The sequence below is a fragment of the Loxodonta africana genome, chromosome X (assembly GCF_030014295.1).
Source record: "Loxodonta africana isolate mLoxAfr1 chromosome X, mLoxAfr1.hap2, whole genome shotgun sequence".
Lineage (NCBI taxonomy): Eukaryota > Metazoa > Chordata > Mammalia > Proboscidea > Elephantidae > Loxodonta > Loxodonta africana.
Window position 1 is genome coordinate 72098239 of NC_087369.1, and position 14402 is coordinate 72112640.

A 14402-nucleotide genomic window follows, 5' to 3' on the forward strand; every position below is an offset into this window, starting at 1 on the left:
GCCTTATTTATCCAGAGCCTCTTTCCCTTCCACATGAAATTGGTGATTTGTTTCTCCATCTCATTAAAGAATGTCGTCGGGATATGGATCGGAATTGCATTAAAAGTATAGATCACTTTTGGTAGAATAGACATTTTTATAACGTTAAGTCTTCCTATCCACGAGCAAGGTATGTTCTTCCACTTATGTAAGCCTCTTTTGGTTTCTTGCAGAAGTGTACTGTAGTTTTCTTTGTATAAGTCTTTTACATCTCTGGTAAGATTTATTCCTAAGTATTTTATCTTCTTGGGGACTACTGTAAATGGCATTGATTTGGTGATTTCCTCTTTGATGTTCTTTTTGTTGGTGTAGAGGAATCCAACTGATTTTTGTATCTTTAGCTTGTATCCCGATACTCTGCTAAACTCTTCTTTTAGTTTCATTAGTTTTCTGGAGGATTCCTTAGGGTTGTCTGCATATAAGATCATTTCATCTTCAAATAGAGATACTTTTACTTCTTCTTTGCCAATCTGGATGCCCTTTATTTCTTTACCTAGCCGAATTGCTCTGGCTAGGACATCCAGCACAAGGTTGAATCAGAGTGGTGATAAAGGGCATCCTTCTCTGGTTCCCGATCTCAATGGGAATGCTTTCTGGCTCTCTCCATTCAGGGTGATGTTGGTTGTTGGCTTTGTATAAATGCCCTTTATTATGTTGAGAAATTTTCCTTCTAGTCCTGTTTTGCTGAGAGTTTTTATCATGAATGAGTGTTGAACTTTGTCAAATGCCTTTTCTGAATCAATTGATAAAATCATGTGATTCTTGTCTTTTGTTTTATTTATGTGGTGGATTACATGAATCGTTTTTCTAATGTTGAACCATCCCTGCATACCTGGTACGCATCCCACTTGGTCATGGTGAATTATTTTTTTGATATGTTGTTGAATTCTATTGGCTAGAATTTTGTTGAGGATTTTTGCATCTACATTTATAAGGGATATACGTCTATAATTTTCTTTTCTTGTGGTGTCTTTATCTGGTTTTGGTATCAGGGATACGGTGGTTTCATAGAATGAGTTTGGGAGTATTCCATCCTTTTCTATGCTCTGAAATACCTTTAGTAGTAGTGGTGTTAACTCTTCTCTGAAAGTTTGGTAGAACTCTGCAGTGAAGCCGTCCGGACCAGGGCTTTTTTTTTGTTGGAAGTTTTTTGATTATCTTTTCAATCTCTTCTTTTGTTATCGGTCTATTTAGTTGTTCTACCTCTGTTTGTGTTAGTTTAGGTAGGTAGTGTGTTTCTAGGAATTCATCCATTTCCTCAAGGTTTTCAAATTTGTTTGAGTATAGTTTTTCGTAGTAATCTGATATCATTCTTTTAATTTCAGTTGGGTCTGTTGTAATATTGCCCCTTTCATTTCTTATTCGGGTTATTTGCTTCCTCTCCTGTTTTTCTTTTGTCAGTTTGGCCAGTGGTTTATCAATTTTGTTGATTTTTTCAGGTCCTTCTTTCTTGCCTATCTTAGTCTGGAAGCTCAGCTGAAGCCTGCCCACCATAGGTGACCCTGCTGGTATTTGAATACTGGTGGCACAGCTTCCATCATCACAGCAACATGCAAGCTACCACAATATGACAAACTGACAGAGACGTGAGGGGTTGTTGTTGTTACCAATATAGTAATGAGGTTAATTCTCCCCACACTTATCTGAAGATTTAACAGAATTCCTATGAATATTTCAGCAAGGTTTTTTTTCTCAGGGTGAGAAAGTATGTTTTATTGACAAATGTATGTGCTGATAGCCAACAGTCTCCTAAGGAGATATAGGTCAAGAAACATATTGTATCTTCAAAGATCAAAACTGCCTCTTTGAGTTTAATCCAAAGTAGCTCATCCAGTTGGACAAAAAGTGGGAGAGACCATTGTGGAATAAAGCACTGATATCTCATCAAACAGCTGGAAAAGCTCCAGACCCAGTTCTGAATATTTCTGAATCAAGAAAAGCTGATTTTCAGACAGACAGAACTTCTTCCTTTGTTTTTTCAATCTTCGGTGTTTCATATAAATTGCCTATTATAAGTGGAGTATTTTTCACCCTCCTCTGGTGCCAGGTAGACAATAAACTTAGATTGTCTTGGACCCAACTCCAGCCTTTCTTTTTCTTATTGCTGTCATTATCTTCTTCCTGTTTGCTAACCTTGAAAAGTCGCTTCTTTTTTGTCCAGTCTTTAATCCCAGAGACTTTTAAAAAGCTGGTGCTCAGTCTGCTCGGTGTTGAACTCCAGCCAGGCTTGGACTTGGTATATACATTCATTCTTTTCAGGAAAATATTGGTCAAAGACTGGATAGGTTCCACAGAATCAGTCCTCACACTTAAAAGGACTGAAACCAGAAAGGAGGTCAGGTCAGACTCTGATTTCCCAAGGACTCTCTACCCAAACCCCATTATTTTCCACCTCACATGCCAGATCATTATTGCATAATTTAATACAGGATGATGTTTGTCATTGTAACAGTAACATGTTACAGAAAAATTTTAAATACCAATTATTAAAAAAAAGAAGAAAGAAAGAAAAATCACTCATAATCCCTCCCCCAAAGATAACACTGTTAGCATTTTGATGTCTATCCTTGCAGTATTAAAAACAAGAAAAGCAGTGGGATGCAGACCCCAAATTCTCATAAAAAGACCAGACTTAATGGTCTGACTGAGACTGGAAGGATCCCAGTGGTCATGGCCCCCAGACCTTCTGCTGGCCCAGGACAGGAACCATTCCCAAAGCCAACTCTTCAGACATGGATTGGACTGGACAATGGGTTGAAGAGGGATGCTGGTGAGGAGTGAGCTTCTTGGATCATGTGAACGCTTGAGACTATGTTGGCATCTCCTGCCTGAAGGGTAGATAAGAGGGTAGATGGGTTTAGAAGCTGGCAAAATGGACACAAAAAGAGAGAGTGGAGGGAGAGAGTGGGCTGTCTCATTGGGGGAGAGTAATTGGGAGTATGTAGCAAGGTGTATATAAGTTTTTATGTGAGAGACTGACTTGATTTGTAAACTTTCACTTAAAGCACAATAAAAATAAAAAAAAAAAAAAGAAAAAACAACCTAGTATGGACACAATTTTTTTTTTCAAAAGTAGAATTAACATTTACTCTTCCCATAAAATATTCCTGTATACACTCTAATATCCCACTGCATGATTCTTTTTTAAAAATTTTTATTGTGCTTTAAGTGAAACTTTACAGACCAAGTCAGTCTCTCATACAAAACCTTATATACACCTTGCTATATACTCCTAGTTGCTCTACCCCTAATGAGATAGCACACTCCTTCTCTCCACCCTGTATTTCTGTGTCCATTCAGCCAGCTTTTGTCCCTCTCGGCCTTCACATCTCCCCTCCAGACAGGAGCTGCCCACATAGCCTCATGTGTCTACTTGATCCAAGAAGATCACTCCTCACCAGTATCATTTTCTGTCTTATCGTCCAGTCCAATCCCTGTCTGAAGAGTTGGCTTTTGGAATGGTTCCAGTCTTGGGCTAACAGAAAGTGTGGGGACAATGACCTCTGGGGTTCTTCGAGTCTCAGTCTGACCATTAAGTCTGGTCTTTTTACGAGAATTTGAGGTCTGCATCCCACTGCTCTCCTGCTCTCTCAGGGCTTCTCTCTTATGTTCCCTGTCAGGGCAGTCATCGGTTGTGGCCGGGCACAAACTAGTTCTTCTGGTCTCAGGCTGAGGTAGTCTCTGGTTTATGTGGTCGTTTCTGACTCTTAAGCTAATAATAACCTTGTGTCTTTGGTGTTCTTCATTCTCCTTTGCTCCAGGTGGGTTGAGACCAATTGATACATTTTAGACAGCTGCTTGTTAGTATTTAACATCCCAGACGCCACTCCAAGGAATGCAGAATGTTTTCTTAATAGATTTTATTATACCAATTGACCTATATGTCCCCTGAAACCATGGTCCCGAAATCCCCGCCCCTGCTATGCTAGCCTTTGAAGCATTCGGCTTATTCAGGAAACTTCTTTGCTTTTGGTTTAGTCCAGTTGTGCTGACCTCTCCTGTATTGTGTGTTGTCCTTCCTTTCACCTAAATTAGTTCTTTTCTACTAATTAGTGAATTCCCCTCTCCCCCCCGCTTCCCCCTTGTAACCATCATAGAATATTTTCTTCTCTGTTTAAACTGTTTCTTGAGTTTTTATAATAGTGGTCTCATACAATATTTGTCCTTTAATATTTCAGGAAGGTTTTTGTAGATATTGTTTTTGTTAAGTGCCGACAAGTTGGTTCCAACTCATAGCAGCCCTACATACAACAAAAGAAAATATTGACAGGTCATGCACTATCCTCACAATCCCATATTTGTTATGCCTGAGCCCACTCTTGCAGCCACTGTGTCAATCCATCTCGTTGAGGGTCTTCCTCTTTTTCTCTGACCCTCTACTTTACCAAGTGAGATGTCCTTCTCCAGGGACTGGTCCCTCCTGATAACATGTCCAAAGTATGTGAGATGAAGTCTCACCATCCTTGCTCCTAAGAAGCATTCTGGCTGTACTTCTTCCAAGATAGACTTGTTCGTTCTTCTGGCAGTCCATAGTACATTCAATATTCTTCACCAACACCATAATTCAAAGGCACCAATTCTTCTTCCATCTTCCTTATTCATTGTACAGCTTTCACATGCATATGAAGGGATTTAAAACACCATATTAGCCCTTAAAGTGACACTTTTGCTTTTTAATACTTTAAAGAGGTATGTTGCAGCAAATTTGCCCAATAGAATGCATCATTTGATTTTTTGACTGCTGATTCCATGGGTGTTCATTGTGGATTCAAGTAAAATGAAATCCTTGACAAATTCAGTCTTTTCTCCATTGACCATGATGTTGCTTATTGGTCTAGTCATGAGGATTTTTGTTTTCCTTAGGTTGAGGTGTAATCCATACTGAAGGCTGTAGTCTTTGATCTTCATCAGTAAGTGCCCCAAGTCCTTTTCACTTTCAGCGAGGAAGGTTGTGTCATCTGCATTTCCCAGGTTGTTAGTGAGTCTTCCTCCTATCATGATGCCTCCTTCTTCATATACTCCAACTTCTCAGATTATTTGCTCAGCATATATATTGAGTAAGTATGGTGAAAGAATACAACTCTGACACACACCTTTCGGGATTTTAAGCCTTAGGGTATCCCCTTGTTCTGTTGGAACAACTGCCTTTTTGTCTATGTACAGGTTCCTAACGAGCACAATTAAGTGGTCTGGAATTCCCATTTTTTGCAGTGTTATCCGTGTTTGTTATGATCCACACAGTCAAATGCCTTTGTGTAGCCAATAAGACACAGATAAACATCTTTCTGGTATTCTCTGCTTTCAGCCAAGATCCATCTGTCATCAGCAATGATATCCCTTGTTTCACTACCTCTTCTGAATTTCTGGAAGTTCCCTGTTGATGTCCTGCTGCAACCATTTTTGAATTATCTTCAGCTAAGTTTTACTTGTATGTGGTATTAATTATATTGTTTGATAATTTCCACATTCCATTGGATCTCCTTCCTTTGGAATGGGTGCATATATGGATCTTTTCCAGTCAGTTGGCCAGGTAGCTGTCTTCCAATTTCTTGGCATAGATGGGTGAGTGCTTCCAGCATTGCATCCATTTGCTGGAACATCTCAATTGGTATTCTATCAACTCCAGTGTCTTCGATGCAGCTTAGACTTCTTCCTTTAGTACCACAGGTATTATGATGAAATATGCAAAGACCTGGAGTTAGAAAACCAAAAGGGAAGAATATGCTTGGCATTTCTCACACTGAAAGAACTGAAGAAAAAATTCAAGCCTCACGTTGCTATGTCAAAGGATTCTATGGGCAAGATATTGAAAGTTGCAGGAAGAATCAGAAGAAGATGGAAGGAATAGACAAAGTCACTGTACCTAAATGAATTGGCCAACATACTTGTTAGGCCTGCTATATAGCTGCAGAAGCCCTGGTGTTGCAAACAGTTAGGCACTCTGCTGTTGACTGAAGGGTTGGAGGTTTAGACACACCCAGCTGTTCCACTGGAGAAAGAGCTAGCAATATGCTTTTGTAAAGATTACAGCCAAGAAAACCTTATGGGGCAGTTCTACTCTGTCATATGAGGTAGCTGTGAGTCGAAATCGACTTGACAGCACACAATAATAACAACAACATATATCTACATTAAGGAACATCTGTACATAGATGTTCATAGCATCTTTATTCGTAATAGGTGAATACTGGATACAACTCAGACATCCTTCAACAGGTCAATGATTAAACAAATTTTGCTATATCCATACCATGGAATACTACTCAGCAATAAAAAAGACACACACAACAACAACATGGATGAATCTCAGGGCATGCTGAGTGTAGAAAGCCATCCCCAAAAGATTACATACTGTATTATTTCATTTATTTAACATTTATATAGTTTTGAAGTGATAAAATTATATAAAAAGAGAAGAGATTAGAGGTTAACATAGGTTAGGGATACATGTGGAAGAAGTGGGAAGGAAATCGATGTGGATATAAAAAGGCAATATGGAGGTGGAGCCAAGATGGCAGAATAGACAGACGCTTTTGTCGAGCCCTCTTTACAACAAAGACCCCCCCCCAAAAAAGTGAAACGAGTATATTCGTGAAAAGCTGGGAGCCCTGAGCATCAAAGTCAAGCTTAGACAGCCAACTGAGGGGCAGGGGGAGGAAAAGACTGTTCAGAAGTGGAGAGGAGTTACCGGACCTGAATCACGGGGAGCCCTCAGGCACTATTCCCTGAGCAGTGGCGGCGGTGGGCTGATACTAGCGTTCGGCTCCAGTTTCCTCAGGGAGAAGCAGCCAGCCACACAGCCCACTCACACCTCTGGAACCTGAGGCGAATGCCGTGCTCTTGGCAAAAGCTAAGTACTTGCATATATTTTACTGCGTCCCCCCCAGCCCCCAAGCCAGCTTCAGGGGCTGAATCCCTGGGCCTGAGATAGACCCTGATGAGCACCTAGAGCGATCCTCCCTGCCTTGGAGAAGGAAAAAATTTGCATCTGGGGGGAAAAGATAATTTGCTAGCTCCATTAACCAGGGGGAGCTCAGGACTGAAGCGGCTCCTGTCCAGGCATAAACCGTCCATGGACCTTGAGCACATTTCCCTTCTGCATGGACCTGTGTGGGCCTATTTTGGGAGAATAGGCCCTTGTTGGCAAACTCCAACCATTTTCGCTGTGTGGGGGAGAGGTGGGTGTTTGACGTTGGACATTGCTTTGCCTATTAAACAAGGTCCTCACCTACCCACATCAGGGACCTAAGGACTGGTAGCTCTACTCAGGTCACCCAGCCACCTACAACAGGGGTCCAAAGATAACTGGTACCTCCCAGTCCTTACAACCAAAAACTTTGGGTCCCCATGGACCCTCTGCAGAGCCCACCCACCAGCACACTCTAGGGAACAGAGATGCATTTTCCTCAGAGACACTTGGGGGGTCGGTTCTCAGCTCCCTGCCTTGTTCAGAGTGTGACCCCCTGCTGCAATCAGATACTGGTATATATGCCAATCACCCCTGCCCCTCTAAGACTGTAGGACAGAGTCTGTACCACACACTTGATATCAGATACCTGGAATCTTGAGCTGAATTCATACAAGAAAACTGAATGGGCTCCTAGACTGATATACCTGAGAACAGCTCTAGCCAGCTGGGGACAGGACACCAGAGCTCCAAAGGTGAAAATAATCAAGCTAGCTCACTCAAGCAACCCATAGGGGTATACCAAAACAAAACAAGGCAAGCAGCTATGACACAGTAAGCAAGCATACACTAATACAATAACTTATTGATGGCTCGGAGACAACAGTCAATATGAAGTCATATAAAGAGACAGACCATGATCGCCTCAACCAGCTCTCAAAACAAAGAATCCAGGGATCTTCTAGATGAAAGTGCATTCCTGGAATTACCAGATGCAGAATACGAAAGTTTAATATACAGAACCCTTCAAGACATCAGGAAGGAAATGAGGCAATACACAGAACAAGTCAAGGAACACACAGATAAAGCAACTGAAGAAATTAGAAAGAATATTCAGGAACATAGTGAAAAAAAAATTTTTTCTTTTTTTTTAGAGAAAAGTTCAATAAGCTGGAAAAATCCATAGACAGACATAAATCAGAAATTCAGAAGATTAACAATAAAATTACAGAATTAGATAACTCTATAGAAAGTCAGAGAAGGAGAATAGAGCAAATAGAAGCTAGAATTTCTGAACTTGAAGATAAATCACTTAGCACTAATATATATGAAGAAAAATCAGAAAAAAAAATTTTAATGAAAAAAAAACTTAAGAATCATGTGGGACTCTATCAAGAGAAATAACCTACGAGTGATTGGAGTACCAGAACAGGGAGGGATAACAGAAAATGCAGAGAAAATTGTTGAAGATTTGTTGGCAGAAAACTTCCCTGAAAGTTGAGAAGATATCTATCCAAGATGCTCATCGAACTCCACATAAGGTAGATCTTAAAAGAAAGTCATCAACACATATTATAATCAAGCTTGTCAAAACCAAAGATAAACAGAGAATTATAAGAGGAGCAAGGGATAAACGAAAAGTCACCTACAAAGGAAAGGAAATAAGAATAAGCTCAGACCACTCTGCAGAAACTATGCAGGCAAGAAGGCAATGGGATGACATATTTAAAAAATTAAAGGAAAAAAATTGCCTGCCAAGAATCATATATCCATCAAAACTGTCTCTTAAATATGAAGGTGAAATTAAGACGTTTCCAGATAAACACAAGTTGAGGGAATTTTTTGAAAACCAAACCAAAACTACAAAAAATACTAAAGGGAGTTCTTTGGTTAGAAAATCAATAAAATCAGGTATCAACCCAAGACTAGAATACTGGGCAGAGCAACCAGAAGTCAACCCAGATAGGGAAATCCAAAAAAACAAAGCAAGATTATAAAAAAAAAAATCTCAAAACAGGGTAACAGTGATATTATTATATAAAAGAAGACAACATTAAAATAAAGAGAGACTAAGAAATGTGATGTAATAACACACCTCCCATATGGAGAGCAAGATACAGCGATACAAAGAAATAAATGTTAGGTTTAAATTTAGAAAAATAGGGGTAAATAATAAGGTAACGACAAAGGAAACAAACTATCCTACACATCAAAATAACACACAAGGGAAAAATACAGACTCAACAGAAACAAAATCAACAACAACAAATATGAGGAAAGGACAATATATAAAGATAATCTACTCAGCACATAAAATCAAGTGGGAAAAAGAAACTGTCAACAACACACAAAAAAAGACATCAAAATGATAGCACTAAATTCATACCTGTCCATAATTACCCAGAATGTAAACGGACTAAATGCACCAGTAAAGAGACAGAGAGTGGCAGAATGGATAAAAAAACAAGATCCATCTATATGCTGCCTACAAGAGACACACCTTAGACTTAGAGACACAAACAAACTAAAACTCAAAGGATGGAAAAAAATATATCAAGCAAACAACAATCAAAAAAGAGCAGGAGGGGCAATATTAATTTCTGATAAATAGACTTTAATGTTAAATCCATCAGAAAGGATAAGAAAGGACACTATATAATGATTAAAGGGACAATACACCAAGAAGATACAACCATATTAAATATTTATGCACCCAATGACAGGGCTGCAAGATACATAAAACAAATTCTATCAGCATTGAAAAGTGAGATAGACAGCTCCACAATAATAGTAGGAGGCTTCAACACACCGCTTTTGGTGAAGGACAGGGCATCCAGAAAGAAGCTCAATAAAGACACGGAAGATCTAAATGCCACAATCAACCAACTTGACCTTGTAGACATATACAGAACAGTCCACACAACAGCAACCAAGTATACTTTCTTTTCTAGTGCGCATGGTCATAAAGCAAGCCTTAGCAGAATCCAAAACATTGAAATATTACAAAGCATCTTCTCTGACCATAAGGCCATAAAAGTGGAAATCAATAACAGGAAAAGCAGGGAAAAGGAATCAAACACTTGGAAACTGATCAATACCCTGCTCAAAAAAGACTGGATTATAGAAGACATTAAGGATGGCATAAAGAAATTCAGAGAATCCAATGAGAATGAAAACACTTCCTATCAGAACCGTTGGGACACAACAAAAGCGGTGCTCAGAGGCCAATTTATATCAATAAATGCACACATCCAAAAAGAAGAAAAGGCCAAAATCCAAGAATTATCCCTACAACTTGAACAAATACAAAGAAAGCAACAAAAGGAACCCACAGGCACCAGAAGAAAACAAGTAATAAAAATTAGAGCTGAACTAAATGAAAGAGAAAACAGAAAAACAATTGAAAGAATTAACAAGACCAAAAACTGGTTTTTTGAAAAACTCAACAAAATTGATAAATCACTGGCCAAACTGACAAAAGAAAAACAGGACAGGAAGCAAATAACCCGAATAAGAAATGAAAGGGGCTATATTACAACAGATCCAACTGAAATTAAAAGAATCATATCAGATTACTAAGAAAAACTATACTCAAACAAATTTGAAAACCTTGAAGAAATGGATGAATTCCTAGAAACACACTATCTGCCTAAACTAACACAATCAGAAGTAGAACAACTAAATAGACCCATAACAAAAGAAGAGATTGAAAAGGTAATCAAAAAGCTCCCAACAAAAAAAAAAGCCCTAGTCCAGACGGCTTCACTGCAGAGTTCTACCAAACTTTCAGAGAAGGGATAACACCACTACTACTAAAGGTATTTCAGAGCATAGAAAAGGACGCAATACTACCAAACACGTTCTATGAAGCCACCATATCCCTGAGACCAAAACCAGGTAAAGACACCACAAGAAAAGAAAATTATAGACCTATATCTCTCATGAATTTAGATGCAAAAACCCTCAACAAAATTCTAGCCAATAGAATTCAACAACATATCAAAAAAATAATTCACCATGACCACGTGGGATTCACACCAGGTATGCAGGGATGGTTCAACATTAGAAAAACAATTCATGTAATCCACCACATTAATCAACAAAAGACAAGAATCACACGATTTTATCAATTGATTCAGAAAAGGCATTTGACAAAGTTCAACACTCATTCATGATAAAAACTCTCAGCAATATAGGAATAGAAGGAATTTTTTTTTTTTAACAGCCAACATCACTCTAATTGAGAGAGCCTAAAAACATTCCCATTGAGATCGGGAACCAGGCAAGGATGCCCTTTATCACCACTTTTATTCTACATTGTGCTGGAAGTCCTAGCCAGAGCAATTAGGCTAGATAAAGAAATAAAGGACATCCAGATTGGCAAAGAAGAAGTCAAAGTATCTCTGTTTACAGATGACAGGATCTCATACACAGAAAACCCTAAGGAATCCTCCAGAAAACTACCGAAACTAATAGAAGAGTTTAGCAGAGTATCGGGATACAAGATAAACATACAAAAATCAGTTGGATTCCTCTACACCAACAAAAAGAACATCAAAGAGGAAATCACCAAATCAATGCCATTTACAGTAGTCCCCAAGAAGATAAAATACTTAGGAATAAATCTTACCAGAGATGTAAAGACTTATACAAAGAAAACTACAGTACACTTTTGCAAGAAACCAAGAGACTTACATACGTGGAAGAACATACCTTGCTCATGGATAGGAAGAGTTAACATTATGAAAATGTCTGTTCTACCAAAAGCGATCTGTGCATTTAATGCAATTCCGTTCCAAATCCTAACGACATTCTTTAATGAGATGGAGAAACAAATCATCAACTTTATATGGAAGGGAAAGAGACCCTGGATAAATAAGGCATTATTGAAAAAGAACAAAGTCGGAGGCTTTACTTTACGTGATCTTAGAACCTATTATACTACTACAGTAGTCAAAACAGCCTGGTACTGGTACAACAACAGATGCATAGACCAATGGTACAGAATTGAGAATCCAGACATAAATCCATCCACATATGAGCAGTTGATATTTGACAAAGGACCCAAAACAGTTAAATGGGGGAAAAGACAGTCTTTTTAACAAATGGTGCTGGCATAACTGGATAACCACCTACAAAAAATGAAACAAGACCCATACCTCACTCCATGCATAAAACTAACTCAAAATGGATAAACGACCTAAATATAAGATCTAAAACAATAAAGATTATGGAAGAAAAAGTAGGTACAATGTTAAGAGCCACAATACATGGCATAAACTGTATACAAAACACAAAGAATCTAGAAGAAAACCTAGATGACTGGGAGATCCTAAAAATCAAACAGCTATGCTCATCCAAAGACTTCACCAAAAGAGTAAAAAGACTACCTACAGACTGGGAAAAAGTTTTTAGCTATGACATTTCTGATCGGGGCCTGATCTCTAAAATCTACATGATACTGCAAAAACTCAACTGCAAAAAGACAAATAACCCAATTAAAACATGGGCAAAAGATATGAATAGACACTTCACTAAAGAAGACATTCAGATAGCTAACAGATGTATGAGGAAATGTTCACGATCCTTAGCCATTAGAGAAATGCAGATCAAAACTACAATGAGATTTCATCTCACTCCAACAAGGCTGGCATTAATCCAAAAAACACAAAAGAATAAATGTCAGAGAGGCTGTGGAGAGATTGGAACACTTCTACACTGCTGGTGGGAATGTAAAATGGTACAACTACTTTGGAAATTGATTTGGCGGTTCCTTAAAAAGCCTGAAATAGAACTACCATACGATCCAGCAATCCCACTCCTTGGAATATATCCTAGAGAAATAAGAGCCTTTACACGAACAGATATATGCACACCTGTGTTTATTGCAGCACTGTTTACAATAGCAAAAACATGGAGGCAGCCAAGGTGCCCATCAATGGATGAATGGATAAATAAATTATGGTATATTCACACAATGGAATACTACTCATCGATAAAGAACAGTGAGGAATCTGTGAAACATTTCATAATATGGAGGAACCTGGAAGGCATTATGCTGAGTGAAATTAGTCAGGTGCAAAAGGACAAATATTGTATAAGACCACTATTATAAGAACTTGAGAAATAGTTTAAACTGAGAAGAAAACAGTCTTTTTGGTTATGAGGGGGGGGAGGGAGGGTGAGAGAGGGGTATTCACTAATTAGATAGTAGTTAAGAACTACTTTAGGTGAAGAGGAAGACAGCACACAATACGGGGGAGGTCAACACAATTGGACTAAACCAAAAGCAAAGAAGTTTCCTGAATAAACTGAATGCTTCGAAGGCCAGCGTAGCAGGGGCAGGAGTCTGGGGACCATGGTTTCAGGGGACATCTAAGTCAATTGGCATAATAAAATCTATTAAGAAAACATTCTGCATCCCACTTTGAAGAGTGGTGTCTGGGGTCTTAAACGCTAGCAAGCAGCCATCTAAGATGCATCAATTGGTCTCAACCTACCTGGATCAGAGGAGAATGAAGAACACCAAGGACACAAGGCGATTACTAACTCTAGAGACAGAAAGGGCCACATGAACCAGGGATTACACCATGCTGAGACCAGAAGAACTAGATGGTGCCCGGCTACAACCGATGACTGCCCTGACAGGGAACACATCAGAGAACCCCTGAGGGAGCAGGAGAGCAGTGGAATGCAGACCCCAAATTCTCATAAGACCAGACTTAATGGTCTGAGACTGGAAGGACTCCAGTGGTCATGGCCCCCAGACCTTCTGTTGCCCCAGGACAGGAACCATTCCCAAAGCCAGCTCTTCAGACATGGATTGGACTGGACAATGGGTTGGAGAGGGATGCTGGTGAGGAGTGAGCTCCCTGGATCAGGTGGACACTTGAGTCTATGTTGGCATGTGCTGCCTGGAGGGGAGATGAGAGGGTGGAGGGGGTTTGAAGCTAGCGAAATGGACACAAAAAGAGAGAGTGGAGGGAGAGAGTAATTGGGAGTGTGTAGCAAGGTGTCTATGGGTTTTTATGTGAGAGACTCACTTGATTGGTAAACTTTCACTTGAAGCACAATAAAAATTATGAAAAAAAGGCAATGTGGGGGATCCTTGTGGTGATAGAACTATTATGCATATTTTCTGCGGTATACAAGAATCTACATGTGTGATGAAATTGTATAGTAATAAATACACACACGAAGAAAGGAAAACTGAATAAGATAGGTGGATTATATCAATGTTATTATCCTACTTGCGAAGTTGTACTGTCCCTTTGCATGATATTACCGTTAAGAGAAGCTAGGTAAAGGGGACATGGGATCTCGCTGTATTATTTTTACAATGACAAGTGAATCTACAATTTTATGAATAGAGTTTTCAATTCAAAATTCTACTATATATGTCTGGGGTCTGAAAAGCTTGCAAGTAGGCATCTCAGATACAACTATTGATCTCTAT